Genomic DNA, 17,166 nt, shown 5'->3' on the forward strand with positions numbered 1-17,166 from the left:
CTAGTGCCCAGGTCGGCAGAGTGTTCAGGGACAGCCCTGCTAAGTCCTGCCCCGAGCTTCTCGTTGATGTCTGCGAGAACACGGCAGCTTGAATGAAGCCCTTTTCCACTACAGCTGAGGCCTCCTGGGATTTCCACACAGATGCTCCTGCTCTGCCCGGCACTCAGGCTGGCTGCTGGTTCAGCCAGGGCTGCAGGGCCCTCAGGGCAACACAGCCCTGTTGTGCTGTTCCCCACCGCAGTTCCCCACGGCACTGGTCTCAGCGTGCGAGCCGGGCTGGCTTCTGCCCAGAAATGGGGAGCGTGCCTCCCCTCACCAACTCTCTGCTTTCCTTTGTCATGTGAGCCTCAAAGCAGCCTTGTGCCCTGAAGGACACAAAAGGAGTTGCTCCCATTGTCACATTCAGCTGGGGAGCAGACACCTGGGCCGGTCCACAGCATGCTTCTGCCATGCTCTCCCTTCCCAGAAGGTCCTTCTGCCTCTTAGTCCCTTCCCAAGCAATGTATGCTAAGAGACACATAGCTGTGACACCCAGGATGCTTGGCTCTCCAAGAGGCTCACCATAACTCCCTTCTATGTGCCCTCAAATTTGCTTAACTCAGGACTGCCCCCAAATGCAGGTGCTGAGCACGAGGAGTTCCTTGTACATTCTGGATGTTAGTCCTTTTGTGGATGCATAGTTTGTGAATATTTTCTCCCATTCTATAGGTTGTGTATTTACTCTGTTGATTATTTCTTTTGCTGTGCAGAAGCTTTTTATTTTAATTAAGTGCCATTTGTCTATTTTTTTGTTGTTGTTGCAATTGCTTTTGAGGTTTTAGTCATAAATACTTTGCCTAGGTCAATGTCCAGAGCATTTTTCCTAGTTTTTTTTCTAAAATTATTATAGTTTCAGCTCCTACATGTAAGTCTTTAATCCATCTTGAGTTAATTTTTGTATATGGTAAGTGACATGGATCCAGGTCCATTCTTCTGCATATGTATATCCAGCTTTCCCAGCATTGAATCAGGTGTCCTTTCCCCAGTGTATGTTTTTGTATACTTGATCAAAAATCAGTTGGTTGTATGTTTGGGGCTTTATTTCTGGATTCTCTATTCTGTTCCATTGATTTATGTGTCCATTTTTATACCAGTACCATGCAATTTTGGTTACTACAGACTTGTAGTATAATTTGAAGTCAGGTAATGTGATGCCTCCAGTTTTGATGTTTTGCTTAGGATTGCTTTCGCTATTCAGGCTCCTTTTATGGGGGGGGCATTCCATATGAATTTTAGGATTGTTTTGTCTGAATTCTGTGGAAAATGGTAATGGCATTTTGATAGGAATTGCATTGATACTGTAGATTGCTTTGGGCAATATGGTCATTTTAATATTAATTCTTCCAATCCATGAACGTGGGATATTTTTCCATTTGTTTGTGTCATCTATGATTTCTTTCATTTGTGTTTTGCAGTTCTCCTTGTACAGAACTCTCACCTCCTGGTTAAATGCAATCCTTTTTTGTGTGTGTGGCTATTATAAATGGGACTGAGTTCTTGATTTGGTTCTAAGCTAGTTCATTATTGGTGTATAGAAATGTCACTCATTTCTATTTGTTGATTTTGTATCCTGAAACTTTACTGAATTCATTTATCAAATATAAGAATTTTTTGGTGGAGTCTTTAGGGTTTTCTAGATATAAGATCATATCATCAGTGAACACAGGTAATTTGACTTCCTTGCTTCCAATTTGGATGTCTTTTTTTTCCTCTTGCCTGATTGTTCTGGTGAGAACTTCCACTACTATGTTAATAAGAGTGTTGAAAGTGAGCATCTTTGTCTTGTTCCAGTTCTTAGGGGGAATGCTTTCAACTTTTCCCTGTTCAGTATGATGTTGACTGTGGGTTTGTCATATATGTCTTTTACTATTTTGAGGTATGTTTCCTTCTATGTCTAGTTTGTGGAAGGCTTTTATCTTGAAAGGATCTGAATTTTATCAAATGCTTTTTCTGCATTTATTGAGATGATCATGTGGTTTTTGCTTTTAATCGTTTATGTGGCAGATTATGTTTATTGATTTGCATATGTTGTACCTTTCTTGCATCCCTAGAATAAAACCCACTTGGCTGTGGTGTGTCATCTTTTTGATGTGCTGTTGGATTTGGTTTTCTAATATTTTATTGAGGATTTTTGTGTCTATGCTCATCAGCAATGTTGGTCTGCAGTTTTCTTTTTGTTGCATCCTTGCCTGGCTTTGGTATCATGGTGATATTGGCTTTGTAGAATGAGTTAGGGAAGATTTCCTCTTCCTTGATTTTTTTGGGAACAGTTTCAGTAGGATTGGTACCAGTTCTTTGTATTTCTGGTATAATTTGGCTATGAATCCATCTGGTCCTGGGCTCTTTTTGTTGGGAGATTTTTCATTACTGATAATCACTACTTGTTATTGCTTTCTTCAGGATTTCTCTTTCTTCCTGGTTCATTCTTGGAAGGCCATATGATTTCAGGAATTTATCCATCTCTTCTGGGCTTTCTAGTTTGTGAGCTTAGAGATGTTCAAAGGAGTCTTAGATAATCTTTTGTACTTCTGTGGTATCAGTTGTAATGTCTCCTTTTTCTTTTCTGATTGTTTTTATTTGAATTATCTCTTTTCTTTCTGTAGTTTGTATAGCTAGCAGTCTATCAATTTGGTCTATCTTTTCAAACAACCAACTTTTCATTTCACTGATCCTTTGTATTTTTTGTCACAATTTCATCTAGTTCTACTCTGATCTTTGTTATTTCTTTTCTTTTGCTAGTTTTGGGTTTGGTTGGTTCTTGTTTTTCTAGTTCCTTGAGGTTTCACATTAGGATGTTAATTTGTTTTCTTTCTATCTTTTTGATGCAGGCATTTAGTACTGCTTTTGCTGTGTCCCAGAGACTTTGATATATTGTGGCACTATTTTCAAATCATTTCAAAAAAAATTTTAATTTTTGTCTTGATTTTTGTCATTGACCCAAAAATGATTCAGGAGCAGGTTGTTTAATTTCCATGTATTTGTGCAGTTTTGCGAGTTCCTCTTAAAACTGATTTCTAGTTTTATTTCATTGTGGTCCAAGAAGATACTTGATATGATTTTGATTTCTAAAAATGTATTGAGACTCATTTTGTGGCCTAATATTTGGTCTATCTCAGAAAATTTTCCATGAGCTGATGAGAAGAACGTGTATTCTGTGGCTGTTGGGTAGAATGTTCTGTAAATGTCTGTTAGGTCCCCTTGGTCTAGATTCCAATTTAAGTCCAGCGGCTTTTTGTTGTTGTTGTTGTTGATTTTCTCCCTTGATGATCTGTCTAGTTTTGTCAGTGGAGTGTTGAAGTCCCGTGCTTTTATTGTATTGTTGCTGATCACTTTCCTGTGGTCTAGTAGTATTTGTTTTATGAATCTGGTTGCTCCACTGCTGGGTACATATATACATAGAATTGTTATATCTTCTTGTTAAATTGATACCTTTATCATTAGACAATGACTTTATTTGCTGTTTTGTACTTCTGTTGATTTGTAGTCTATTTTATATGATATTAGTATAGCTACTTCTACTTGCTTTTGGTTTTCACTTGTGTGGGATATCTTTTACTTTGAGTCTATAAGTGTCTTTACTAGTTTAGTGAGTTTCTTGGAAGCCACATATGGTTGGATTCTGTTCATTTATGCATTCTGCCAATCTACATCTTTTAAGTGGGGCATTTAGTCCATTTATATATAAAGTTACTATTAATATGTGAGGTTCTGTTCCTGTCATAATGTTGATTGTTTCCTAGTTGCTTTGTAGTCTCTGTTGTGTCATTATTTTGTAAGAACTGTGAGTTTTGGGCTTTTATGTGTTTTTATGATGGCAGGTACCATCCTTTTTTTTCTATGTTTAGAACTTCCTTGAACAATTCTTTTAGGGTCAGTCTAGTGGTAATGAATTCTCTTAACTTATTCTTATCTGGAAAGACTTTATTTCACCTTCATTTGTGAAGTGTAGTTTAGCAGGATACAAAATTTATGGTTGACAGTTTTCTCCTTTAAGAAGATTGAAATTAGGCCCCCCATTGCTCCTGGCTTTTAAGGTTTCTGCTGAGAAGTCTGCTGTTAGTCTGATACAATTTTTTATGGGTGATTATATGTTTTTTCTCTTACTGATTTTCAGGTTTTTCCTTTATATTGATTTTAGATAGTCTGATGACTATATGTCTTGCTGAAGTCCATTTTATAATGTATCTCCCTGGTGTTCTCTGAGCCTCTCATATCTGGATTTCTAAATCTTTACCTAGAGTAGGAAAGTTTACCTCAATTACTTCCTCAAATAGATTTGTCAAACATTTTACTTTTTCTTCTCTCTCAGGAACACCTATGACTCATAAGTTTGGTCATTTTACACAATCCCATACTTCTCAAAGGCTTTGTTCATTTTTCAAAAATTCTTTTTTTAAAAATTTTTGTCTGACTGGGTTAATTTGAAAGAGCTGTCTTTAGGCTCTGAAATTCTTTCTTCTGCTTGGTGGGGTTTATTATTAACACTTTCAACTGTATTTTGTAATTCTTTCAATGAATCATTCATTCCCAGATGTTCTGTTTGGTTTTTTTGGTAAATTTTTCATTCATATCCTGAATTGTTTTTCTGATTTCTTTGTGTACTGGCTCAGAGACTAAACTGGGTGTGTCATTATCTAAAGATAAAAAGCAACAGCTGCTCCAGATGGGAAGGAATCAGTGAAAGAACTCTGGAAGTATGAAGAATTAAACTGGAAGCACACCCCCAAAAGGGAACACCAGCTCTCTAGCAATGGATATCACCCAAATTCAGAACACTAATATTACAGAAGAATTTCAAATACAGATTATAAGAAAACTCAATGATATGCAAGAGAAAATGGATACACAACACAAAGAAACCATACACACACACACACACACACACACACACACACACACACACACATACACACACACACAAATCCAGGACTTGGAAGAAAAAATCACTAAAGAAATTGAAATATTAAAGAAAAATTGAACAGAACTTTCTGGAAATGAAAAATTTATTCAAGAAATTACAAAACACCGTGGAAAGCCTCAAGAATAGAGTAGATCACACAGAAGAAAGAATCTTAGGGATTGAAGATAAAGCCTTTCCATTAAATAAGTGAGTCACAGAGACAGAGCAGAGAAATAAGAGAAAAGAGCAAATCCTACAAGAAATGTGGGACTATTTGAGGAGGCCTAATGTGAGAATGATAGGCATCTCTGAATGTGAAAAAGAAAATACACAAGGGTTGGATAAACTATTTGAGGATATAATGGAGAAAAATTTCCCTGGCCTTGCTAAAAATCTCGATATCCAGGTACAAGAAGCTCAAAGGAGTCCTGGGAGATTCATTGCAAACAGGAATACACCATGACACATAGTCATCAGACTGTCCAAAATAAACACAAAAGAAGCCCTCCTACAATCTGTAAGGTGAAAGAAGCAGGTAACCTACAAAGGAAAAGCCATAGACTAACTGCAGACTTCTCAACTGAGATCTTTCAAGCCAGAGTACACTGGGACCCCATCCTCACTCTTCTCAAACAGAATAATGCCCAGCATAGAATCTTACACCCTGCAAAACTAAGTTTCTTATATGAAGGGGAAATAAAGACCTTCTCAAGCAAAGACTGAGGGAATTCATCAAGCCAAGACCTGCCCTCCAGGAAGTACTCAGAACAGTGTTACACACAGATAGATCATCACAATAAACACTCACCAATGTAAAGCGTTTTCAAATTTTTGCTGAATTTCATTGTGTTTCTTTAAAGGAAATATTTTGAATTATCTATCTGGTGTTTCAGAGTTTTTCTTTTGGTTGGGATCCATTGCTGGAAGGCTAGTATGATTCTTTGGATGTGTTAAAACAGTCTGTTTGTTCATACTGCTGGAATTCTTACACTGTTTCCTTCTCATATGGAAAAGCTGTCACTTCTTATTTTCGAATTTACTTTTGTTTGGATGGGGCTTTTTAAATTTTATTCCCCACCCTCACCCCAAAGGTGTGCCTGTATGGTATATTGTGTTTGTTCATTTAGCTTTGATTTTGGGTACTTTCAGGGGGCCAAGGTTCTGTATGTGTTCCTTGGTTACAGACAGCCTTTGCGTGGTGGCTTTCTCAAATGCTGGTTTTAGTAGTGATGTAGTGGATGTGAGAGCAGGTTCACTACCTCCTGTGGGGCGTGATGACTGAGATTACAGGAAGCTTATCTAATTCCTGGCACTGTGTACTCACATCAGCAAATTTTGTACTGGGTTGTGCAGTTTAACCTCCAGGCCAGTAGGTGGTGCTTATGGGTAAGAGCTGGCTACAGCAGAAGCAGATGGCTATACCTTGATCTTTGTTTACTGGGAGAAGCTCTCTGTTGCTTCAAGCAGTGGGCTGGTTTGTGGGGTGCACAATGCCCTGAACTGCCGGCTCAGCCTCCCTGAGGGCCAAAGTTGGGCAGAGCTGAACCTCTAAGCCCACTGTTGGGTACCCCAGTGATGGGCACAAGCAATGGCCCTGGCAGGGGTGTTTGAGAGAGCTCCTGGTGCTAAGGTATCTGGAGGGTGTGGCAGGAGCTCCAAGGCCCGGGTAGGCAGGAATGTGACCCACTCTCTGTCATGCCCTTGTCCTGACACTTGGGACCCTTACATCAAACAGACACCACCATCTATCTCCAGGCTGCAATTTAGCTGACTGCCTTGAAAGATGCCTGCCCCGTGGTTCACTGTAGAAATGTGCTCATCCCCAAACACCCAGATGTGCAGGTCTCCTGCTCTCCACTGCAAGAAAGTTGCAGTGGAAGGCGGAGGGGCTCCACCTTTCGTGCAAGCCCAAGCCCTGTGGGCACACTGCCAGTGGGGACGCAGCTGACATCACTGGACCTAGAATGGCCATCCTCTGACTTGTGTCGACCTCTTGCAGAAGTAGCCATGGCTGTGTCCTCAGCAGTGGATGGGGGGGAAGAGAAGTCCCTGCTCTTGGCTCTCTATGTCTGTGCCGCAGCACTGAGACCACCTGGTTGCTAGGATGGAGCCATACTCCTCCCTTGCAGAGCCAAGCACAGCACCCATGTCTCTGCTGGAAGTGGCACCGTTACTCTCCACCCACAGCAAGGCGCTCTCAGGTACAGGAAAGCATGTACTCTGATTTCATTCATCCCAAGACATGCCCCCTTGGTGCACGGCACTCTCCCTTCCCTTAGGAGTAGCACTCCCTGAGGGTTAGACTCCTGGGACCCCTGCAGCTCCCCTGGGTTTAGCCATCTCTGTGTGGTTGCTTCAGTCCAAGCAGGTACTGGAGAATGTCTTCAGGGGCTTCAGTGATGTGGGGACACGGGATGAGGTTCCTTGAGTGGGACATAGTCCCCCAGTTGTTGCATCCCAAGTATGACATTCACCATGGCAGTTTGAGTCTGGAAGAGACTCTACACAAGCTGGTACTCTGGTGTGATGCCCCCCAAGAAGTCCTCCAGATCACTGCCCACACCAATGTTTGTGTCTACAAGGGCAGAAGAGCCCTCCCACAGTTTGGATACCAGCAGCCTGCCATAGGGAGGAGGGGAGCCAAAACACTCCCACCTACCCTTCTGACAAAATACCAAGTCCCTCACATTCTTCATCCATCTCTGTCAGCCTCTTGCTTCCTCCTTTCTCTGTGCCCTTGCTTCTTTCCCCACATACCCCTTAGACTCTGCACTCTCCGCTTGATGCTTTATTCAAGTTATGAATACTCATTCTAACTTTGGTTCTTCTTTCTGAGGAGAGCTGGCATTCAATGTCTCTCGTCAGCCAACTAGAAAAAAATACTGACAGAAGACGCTTTTATGCTCACACAGCCCTAGACACAGGAGCACAGCACACAGGGCCACACGAGGAGCACCAGCGACAGACAGGAGGCAGAGGGAGCGAAGGAAAAGTACGGGCAAGAACCTTCACTGGGATCTCCATGGGGAAGAACAGGTGGGACAGTGTAAACAGGCGTAGGCTTGGCTAGTGTAAATAGTTTTGGCAGGCTCTGAGGCATAGGGGCTGTCCCTTTCTGGCATTCAGCCCCTCAATGGGGTGATTAGGCCAGGGGGATGGTGGCCTGGAGTGTAAAAACTTGGTGAAGGAGGTAATTGAGGAGTACGGGGCTCTGGGCTTGTTACTTTGCATATTAAAGTCGTACTTGCAGGTGAGTTGTTCGCTACTTTAGGAATTGCCTAGCCCGGGGAGAGGCAGTCCCTCTGGGATCAGCAAGTCCCCAGATGTCAAAGCAGCAGACTAAAAAGACATGCTTACTACGGGCTGTCAGACACATTTTTTATTTTATTTACTAACTATTGAACAACCTCACATTCCTAGTTCTGTAGCCTACGACTGTAAGTTACCAAGGGGATCAAAACTAACAAAACGGCAAAGGTCCAAAGAGTAAAGACAATTTCAAGCCATCACGGAACATCAGTGGCAACCTGGACAGCGGAAGGGGCATCAGAGGGCAGCCTCGCAGTGTGCGGAGAGAGAGGAAGGCTGGCAGTGCTGGCTGCAGGCTGTGGACCAAAGGGTATGAAACAGCAGCCTCTTCCCCGCTATCTGAACTGTTGAATCACTAGCCAGAGTGAGTAGTCCCCCAGATGGTGGGGCCTGGGTCCTACCACACTGTTCTCTCAATCACTGGTCTCAGCACCATTTGCTTTCCGAGTCAATCCCTTCAAGACAAGGGCTCCTTGGTGTAATATAATTGAGCAAGACGGGCTTGGTGGGTTGCTTTCCAGCCCTACAACTCACTACCTGAGCATCTTTGATGTTTAGTAACCTCTATGCACCTGTCCCTTAAGCTGGAAAATGGGAATAATAATATCTCTATTGCAAGGTTGTAATGAGAATTCAGTAAGATGAAGCATGTCAAATGCCTGGCAAGAGCCTAACACACAAGGTTGGAGCTCAACAAAGTTCGTTTCTTTCCCCCAGTTTTGGCATGGTAGTGAGAGTGTCTAAGCTGGCTTTTTTCCTCCAGGAAGTCCTCTAATGCACCAAGCTGCAGAAAGCAGAGGTTGGTTCTTAAAACAAGACTCAAGGCCCTTGGGGCTACTGTTGACCCAAGTCAAGGTTTGGGGAAATCACTTTATAAAATCATTTTATCCACTGAGGCTGCCACGGTGAGGCTCATAATGACTTGGAAATAGAAATTCAAGGTATTTGTTGGTGCTCCCATTCCATAGAGCGAACAGTAAGCTTTTTGAAAACCATCTCATGCCATGAACACCCAGTGGAGAACAGACTGGTGCGTGGCCATCTTTTCCTTGCCGCAAGAAGGATTCTGCTCCTTGGCTACAGAGAAATGCCAATGGGAAAGAAATCAAAGAAGCATGAATGTTTTGAAGCTCTTTTGCCAGAGCCAACATTGCATAGCTAAGGGGAATAAATATTTTCTGTTGCTGTTGTTTAAATAGACATTATCTTTTTAGAGCAGTTTTAGATTCAAGCAAAATTGACCAGAGAGAGTTTTCATAGACCCCTGACCCCACACTCTCACAGTCCCCCTCATCATCAACATCCTACATCACGGTGGTACATTTGCTGCAGGGAACCTACATTGACATACCATCATCACCCAAAGTCCATAGTTGGCATTAGGGCTCACTATTGGTGTTGTGTACTCTATGAGCTCTGATAAATGTATAATAACATATATCTAACATTATAGTATTAAAGGAAATCAAAATAATTTACCCCCAAATATATTTCTTTGACATATCTTACGATGGCTGTCACAACACCAGCACACATAAGTAGCCCTGCAAAACTGTTTTTTTTGTGGGGGAAATTTGCATCTGTAGAATATCGGCATTGATTCAGCTAGGCCTTCCTTGTCCAGACCTAAGAAAGATTACCTGAGAGTCTGACACTTTTCAAGTCTGTTCTCTTTGAGAGCTACTACCTGTGAGGTTTGATCTACACAAGACCACCTTTGCTGGCCAAGCCTCCTCTTCTCTCTCTTGCCATAGCCTGTCTTGTCACTATAACCTGATTTTCCACCATAACCTGTTTTTGGCCGTGCTCTGGGCCCACATTCTTTATGTCACCTCAAGATGGCATTTAAGCTTCTGCACCTTCTGGGGAATGTGATGCTTCCTGTGTACATGTTAGTAAACTTTGTATGCCTTTTCTCCAGTTTATCTGCTTGTGAGTTGCTTTTTCAGTGAAACTTCAGAGGGCAAAGGGGAAGTTTCCCCTTGGCCTGACAGTTTCATACAGAATGGTCTCACTGCCCTAACAATCCTCTGTGTTCCGCCTATTCATCCCTCCCTCCCCTCAGCCCATGGCAATCACTTATATTTTTACCGTATTCATGGTTTTGCCTTTTCCTGAATGTCACGTAGTTGGAATCATACAGTATGTAGCCTTTCAGATTAGCTTCTTTCATTTAGTAATACGAATTTGAGTAATATGCATCTTACCAAGTAAGAAGCATGTCTTTTTAATGGCTTGATAGCTCATTTCTTTTTGGTGTGGAATAATATTCCATTGTCTGGATTTACTACAGTTTATTTATCCATTCCCCTACTGAAAGGCATTTTGGTTGCTTCCAAGTTTTGGCAACGATGAATGTACTATAAACATCTGTGAGTTGTTGGTTTTCGATAGGACACACTGGCACAGATAGACTTTGGACTAGGAATCGGATCCCGGAGCTGGCGACGGGAACTTGGGCAAGCCCTCAACCCTATTGCCCTTGGTTTCCGCAACCTGTCTTTCCAAATGCCTTTGTTCCCCACTGCCTGCTGCGGCTGTGTTCTAGAATGCTGAGGCTTCCCAGAGGAGCCCAGTGGGACCTGGGGTTGTGTGACAACTGGCAGGCAGACCTGGAAGCAGAGAGTTGCAGGAAGCAGGAAGGGGGGAGGTAGGCCAGGAGAGGATGCTGTCAGGAGCAGCACTGAGTCCACCACCATGCCAGCTGGAGAGGGGCAAGGAAAAATTAGAGCAAGTGAAGAATCGGGATTGGGAAGAATCTCAGAGCAGCAGAGGTGCTGACCATCCCTCCCTGGCAGGGACAAGCAGACACCAAACAAAGACAGGACTGGGGAACTAGTCTGGGCAAGTCCTGGGACGTGAGGCTTGCAGAGATGGTGTACACCTGTGTTTGGTAGCATGAAAAGATATTAATGATGTAACTTGAGAAGAAAAGGGAAGTTTTAATACAGAAACCATATTATGATTGTATAAATACATGTAAGATTAAAATCACACAGATATTTTTCCTACATCATGGGTTTCATTATGGGAATTGTGCGTAAAACGATAACCGCCTAGGACTTTTTTCTCTTCCTTTTTCTCCCTCCCTCCCTCCTACTTTCCTTCCTATATTCCTTTCTTCCTTTCCTGACTTTCTCCCACCCTCCCTCCTTTTCTTCTCTAAGTATATACAGAATTCCTAGTCTGTGCCCATTCTGGTCTGGCCTGTGGAGTGACCAGAATAGGTAAATTCCATGCCCTGTTGGGCAGCCTGTTAGGACTTGCTTTCCTTATAGCATTTTTTTTCCAGGAGCTGAAAAAAAATTATTTCACAGTTCCAAAAAGTCACTATTTTCTTCATATAAAAACATTAGTACAGATACTTATACTTTCTATACAATGATTGTCCCTTTCAAAGAGAAATTCACCCCATTATATGGTTTCAGTTAAGTTGCTTTGGAAAAAACTCGCATGTGGACTGATCCCTAAAACCTACCATTCAACCACTTTGCATCTTTTTGTTCAGAGTATAGATTATTGCCATCCATATTTGTTCCTGCATTCTCACATCTTTGATAACACACATACAGACTGGTTTATCACTTAATGTTCTCTTGGTTCATCGGCCTTTTCTGCAGGCTGAGTGTGCTATGCCTTTCTCCGTGGTCTTTCTTCAAGACCTTCCAGGAATGAAGACACACTGCTGTTACCATAGACTGTAAACTCCAAGTCTTTACCAACAGCTCCAGTGGAAACATTCTTTGTATTTATGGTTAGGCCCTGCTCTACAGGAAGCGTCTCTCTTAAAGCCCACAGACCATGTTTAACCAGTTCATTTAAATTGCGCTCTATCAACCCAAACACACGTCCCTCCAAGTCAGTACAAGCTGATTGAAAATGGGCTCCAGTGGACATAGCTCTGCAGTCAAAGGAGCAGATGGACAGGTCTGCAACATGTGAGGGCCCATCTCATCACAGCCAGCAATAAGCAGCCCGACACCATGTGGTCCATGGCCATATCACTGTGTTGGTATCTTGATCTTGCTTCCAATTAGAGATACAAGAGAGGACACAGGAAGGGGTCTGTCAAATACAAATCTGGAATCCAAACACTCCAGGTGCATAAAATTACCTAACAGTCTAGCATCAGCAGTCAGCTTTGCAGTTGAGGTATCAGTACAGTTGTCAACATGGAGAATTGTCTTCTGACGAGCTGTAAGCTCTGACTGTCCCCTCTTCAGTGCAACCAACACTGAACGGGTTTTCAATTTCAGAACAACAGTGGCTGAACTGTGTTTAACAGCTTCCATTGCATATTTAATATGATGAATCCTCAGGGCGCCAAATGATGTCATCATTGCCGTATTGGTTGAGAAACATGGATCCTGTAAAGCTACAAATCAAGGAGCCATCTCCTTGACACCATTTAATACTATCTGACATTCTACACACTATGCTGTTTGACTATTTGTTTGCTGTGTTTCCCTTCTAGAATGTAAGCTCCGTGAGAGCAACTCCTAGGAGCTAGAATGAGCACAAGTGTGTCCTCACTCAACAAGCTGCTCCTCTTCATCCCCTTATGGGGTAGGAGGAATGGACTCAGCCTGAAATTGTAGAGCACCCTCCTTTTCTCAGCCCCTTAGAAGGGTAGGATGAACTGTATTGCGAGTGAAATTGCAAAGCCAAAAACAGTAGATAGAGCTCAGGAGAGAACCCTGAGTGCTTGGGGACTGCAAAGCAAGGTCAGCCACACTTCGTATGTTTTGGTCCATTTTTATTCACAAATTTATCTTTTCAGCTTGCAATAAAAGTAGATTTATAACCATGGAAATACATTTATTATTAAAACTGTCACAAGAAAAATTAATATTTTATTGTCAGTTTAAACCTCTCCAGTCCCTAGCCACCTTATTTTTTAGTTAAACTATTGTTTTTATAAACCTTTTTTTACTGTGAAATATTGCACACAGGAAGAAATGTGCAAAAAGAAATGATGGGTTGCTCAAGAATTTATTGCAAAGCAAATACCGAAACACCCATGTTCCCATCATTTAGGTCAGGAAATAGAACATCCTTAGCATTCCAGAAACTCTAATGTCACTACCCACACCACCCCTCTCTCTAAAGGTAACCATTCTCCTGATTTCCAGGATCATGGCTTTTGTGTGTGTGTGACATACATATAATCAAAGCATGCATACCTACATGCTATATTTTAGTTCTAGTCATTTCTTAAACTTTATATAAATGAACTATACCATATTTTGTTATTGTTTCTGACTTCTTTTATTCAACAATGTGTTTGCACATAGCTTTACATGTGTTTTCATTGTGAGATGCATGTAGGTATGCTTTGTTTATTTTCAGTGCTGTGTCATATTTCAATGTGTGGATACACTAAAATATATTTATCCATTTGTGCTCTTGATGCACATTTGGGTTGTTTTCAGTTTGGGGTTATTATAAATAGTATTGTATGAGAAGTCTTGCACAGGATTCTTGATGCACAGGTATACACATTTCTGATAGGCATATAATTAGAAATGGAATTGCTATATTATAGGTAATGCAAATCTTCAACTTTAGTAGGCAATGTCAGTTTTCCAAAGTGGCTGCACCAGTTTATATACCCCCTGGGAGTATATGGGAATTCCAGTTGCTACAGATTCTTACCTACCTGGTAAAGTCAGCCTTTTACACTTTAGCCATAGTTCTCATGAGTATGCAATTGCTTTGTATTGTGTTTTTAATTCACATTTCTATGATTTCTAATGAGGTTGAATAGTTTTTCATGTTTATTGGCCATTTGGATATCTTCTTTTGTACATATTTAAGTGCCTGTTCAAAACTCTTGCCCATTTTTTCTATAGACTGCCTGTTTTTCATACTGACTTACAACAGTTCTTTATATTTTAGATGTAAGTCCTTTAATGGCTCCATATGTAGCAAGTATATTCTTCTAGTCTTTGAGTTACCTTTTTCTTTTCTTAATGGTACCTTTTAGTGATCAGAAGTTTTTAATTTTTAAAGATCGTCCAAGTTAACATTTTCCTTTACAGTTAGAATTTGTGTGTGTGTGTCACCATGTATGTATTTAAAAGTCACTTATCCCAAGACTATGAGGATATTACCCTTTAGACATTTGATTGCATTACTTTTCACATTTAACATACTCTGAATCCAACTGAAATTAATTTGGGGTATTGGGGTATGGTGTGTGAAGTAAACACCAAAAGTTGTTTTTTTCCTTTTCAATATTTCTGCATATAAGTGTTTAATTATTCCAACACAATTTGCTGAAAAGACCACCCTCACTTCCTCCTTTTGGAGCCACATCTCTCATATTTCATCTGTGCATACATGCATGATACTGTTTCGGGTCTCTATTTCATTGCTCTATTTGTCTGTCTTTATTTTAATCAATACAGTCTAGTAATAATTCTTGATCCCAAGTAAAATCAGCCTCCTACCTTGTTCATCTTTGAGAGTGCCTTAACTCTCTTTGTCATTTGCTTTTCCATATAAAGTTTAGGATCAATTCCCAATTTTCACAAAAAGTGTTAAATGTATTAAATCTATTAATCAATCTAATAAGGATTGACATCTTAAAAATATTGAGTTTCAAATCTGCATGGGATAGCCCTTCATTTATTTGGGTCTTTAATTTCTCTTTTTATGTTTTGTATAAAGAAGTCCTATACAATTTTTGTTGCAACATTCTTAGTTTGATTTCTTAGTATTTGATATTTGATATTTTTGTTGCTAATGTAAGGTGTATATATTTTTAAATTCATTTTATACCTAGTATAATTTCTAATGTCAAAGGTAAAACTCTGAATAATTCATTATTAAGGATCAAGCCTGCTGAAGGCACATATATGATATATATTAGTATATATAGGTTCATATATATATGATATATACCTTTTATCATAACCAGCAATAAGCAGATTAAATAAGTGCCTTTCCACTTTTAACTTGCTAAGACTTTCTTTTTTTAATTTACTGAATGGAAGTTGAATTTCACCAAATGACTTTCCTACATCTGTCATTTTTCTGTTTTATTCTATTAATATGATGTATTATACTGGTTTTTGAATGTTTAATTAAACCATGCATTTCTGAAATAAATTCAGCTTAATCATAATACATTGTCCTTTTTATATATTGCTGGATTTAACTTCTTGACATTTTTTTTTTTAGAATGTTTGCCTACTTGCTCACAAATGATTATATTCTTTTCTCATAACGACCTTGTCAGATGTTTGCGTTAAGGTATTCTGACTTCATAAAACAAACTGGGGAGTAGTCTATCTTTTATCCTGAGGAGGAATTTGTGTAAAGCTGACATTCTCCAGTGAAGCTATTGGTGACTGGAATTATATTTCTGGAAATGTTTTAAATTATAGTTTCAATTTTTAAGAGGTATTAGACTATTCAAATTTTCTATTTCTTCTTGTGCCACTTTTGATAAATTGTATGATTCTGGATCCACCTCATCTAAAAGTTTAAGTTTTTTGAGAGAAAACTGTTCATAATTTTCTCTTATTTCCTTTCTAACATCTGCATGATCTTTGGTGATGTCCTACTTCATTTCCGACATTGGGTATTTATGCCCTCTTCCTTTTCTTCTTGATCACTCCCACTAGGCATGTATCAATTTTACTAGTTTCCCCTCTCCCACTGAAAAAACATGGTTTTATTAATCCTTTTGTAGGCTGTTTTCTATGTAATCACTTTAAGCTTGATATTTATTTTTCTCTTCTACTTTGTTTATATTTGATTAAATGTGTTTTTACTTATTCTTTTCTCAAATATCTTCAACTGTGTACATCCGTTAGTTTTTTTGTGCATGTTTATGTGCATGTACTGAAATACACATAATATAAAATCTGCCATTATTGACATTTAGTACATTGATCATGTTGTGCAACCATTACCACTATCTAGTTCCAGAATACATTCATAATCCCCCCCAAAGTCTTTACCCATTAAGCCATCACTCTGTATTCCCCCTTCCTCCCAGTCCCCGGCAACCATTAATCTGCTATCTGTAGATATAGATCTGCTTATTTTGGACATTTCATACAAATAGAGTCATACAATGTGTGCCTTTTTGTGTCTGATTTCTTTCACTAACATAATATTTCAAGGTCCATCCATGTTGCAGCATGTATCAGGACATACTTCCTTTATATGGCTGAATAATATTCCATTGTATAGATATATCACAATTTATTTACTCATTCATCAATTGATGGGCATTTGGGCTATTTCTACATTTTAGCTAGTGTGAAAAGTGTTGCCATGAATATTATATATAAGGTTTTGTTTGCACAGCTGTTTTCAGTTGTTTTGAGTATATAATCGGGAGTAGACTTGCTAGATCATATAGTGCTCCTGTGTCAAAGCAAACATATTGAGGAACTGCCTAACTGTTTTTCACAATGGCTGCACCATTCATCCCATGAGTTATTTTAAAAATTAGAAGATATATATTTTTAGAGTCATTTTAGGTTTACAAAAATATGTACCTCACCTCTGTGCACAATTTCCCTTTTATTAACCCCTTCATTAATGTGGTACATTTGTTATAATTGATAAGCCAATATGGATACACCATTAACTAAAGTTCAGAGTTCGCACTAGGGTTCACTTTTTGTGTTGTATTACATATTCTATGGGTTTTGACAAATGTATGATGACAGATATGCACCATTAGAATATCAAACAGAATAGTTTCATTGCTCTCAAAATTCCCTGCGTGTCGCCTCAACGACTAGTTTTTATAGGTCATATCCTTATTATCATTTGGTACATCTTATTTTTTCAGTTTTTAGTGTAATTTCTTCTTTTCTCTGTAGGTTACATAGAAATTCAGCTCTTAATTTCCTGCCATTTGGGAAATTTTTAAATATCACCATTGATTTCTAGCA

General features: G+C 39.8%; 1 pseudogene; it reads right to left on the reverse strand.

Moving 5' to 3' along the window:
• Positions 1-11,833: 11,833 nt before the first annotated feature.
• LOC123650825 lies at positions 11,834-12,610 on the reverse strand (annotated as a pseudogene).
• Between the last annotated feature and the right edge of the window lie 4,556 nt (positions 12,611-17,166).

Source organism: Lemur catta, chromosome 15, assembly GCF_020740605.2.
Source record: "Lemur catta isolate mLemCat1 chromosome 15, mLemCat1.pri, whole genome shotgun sequence".
NCBI lineage: Eukaryota > Metazoa > Chordata > Mammalia > Primates > Lemuridae > Lemur > Lemur catta.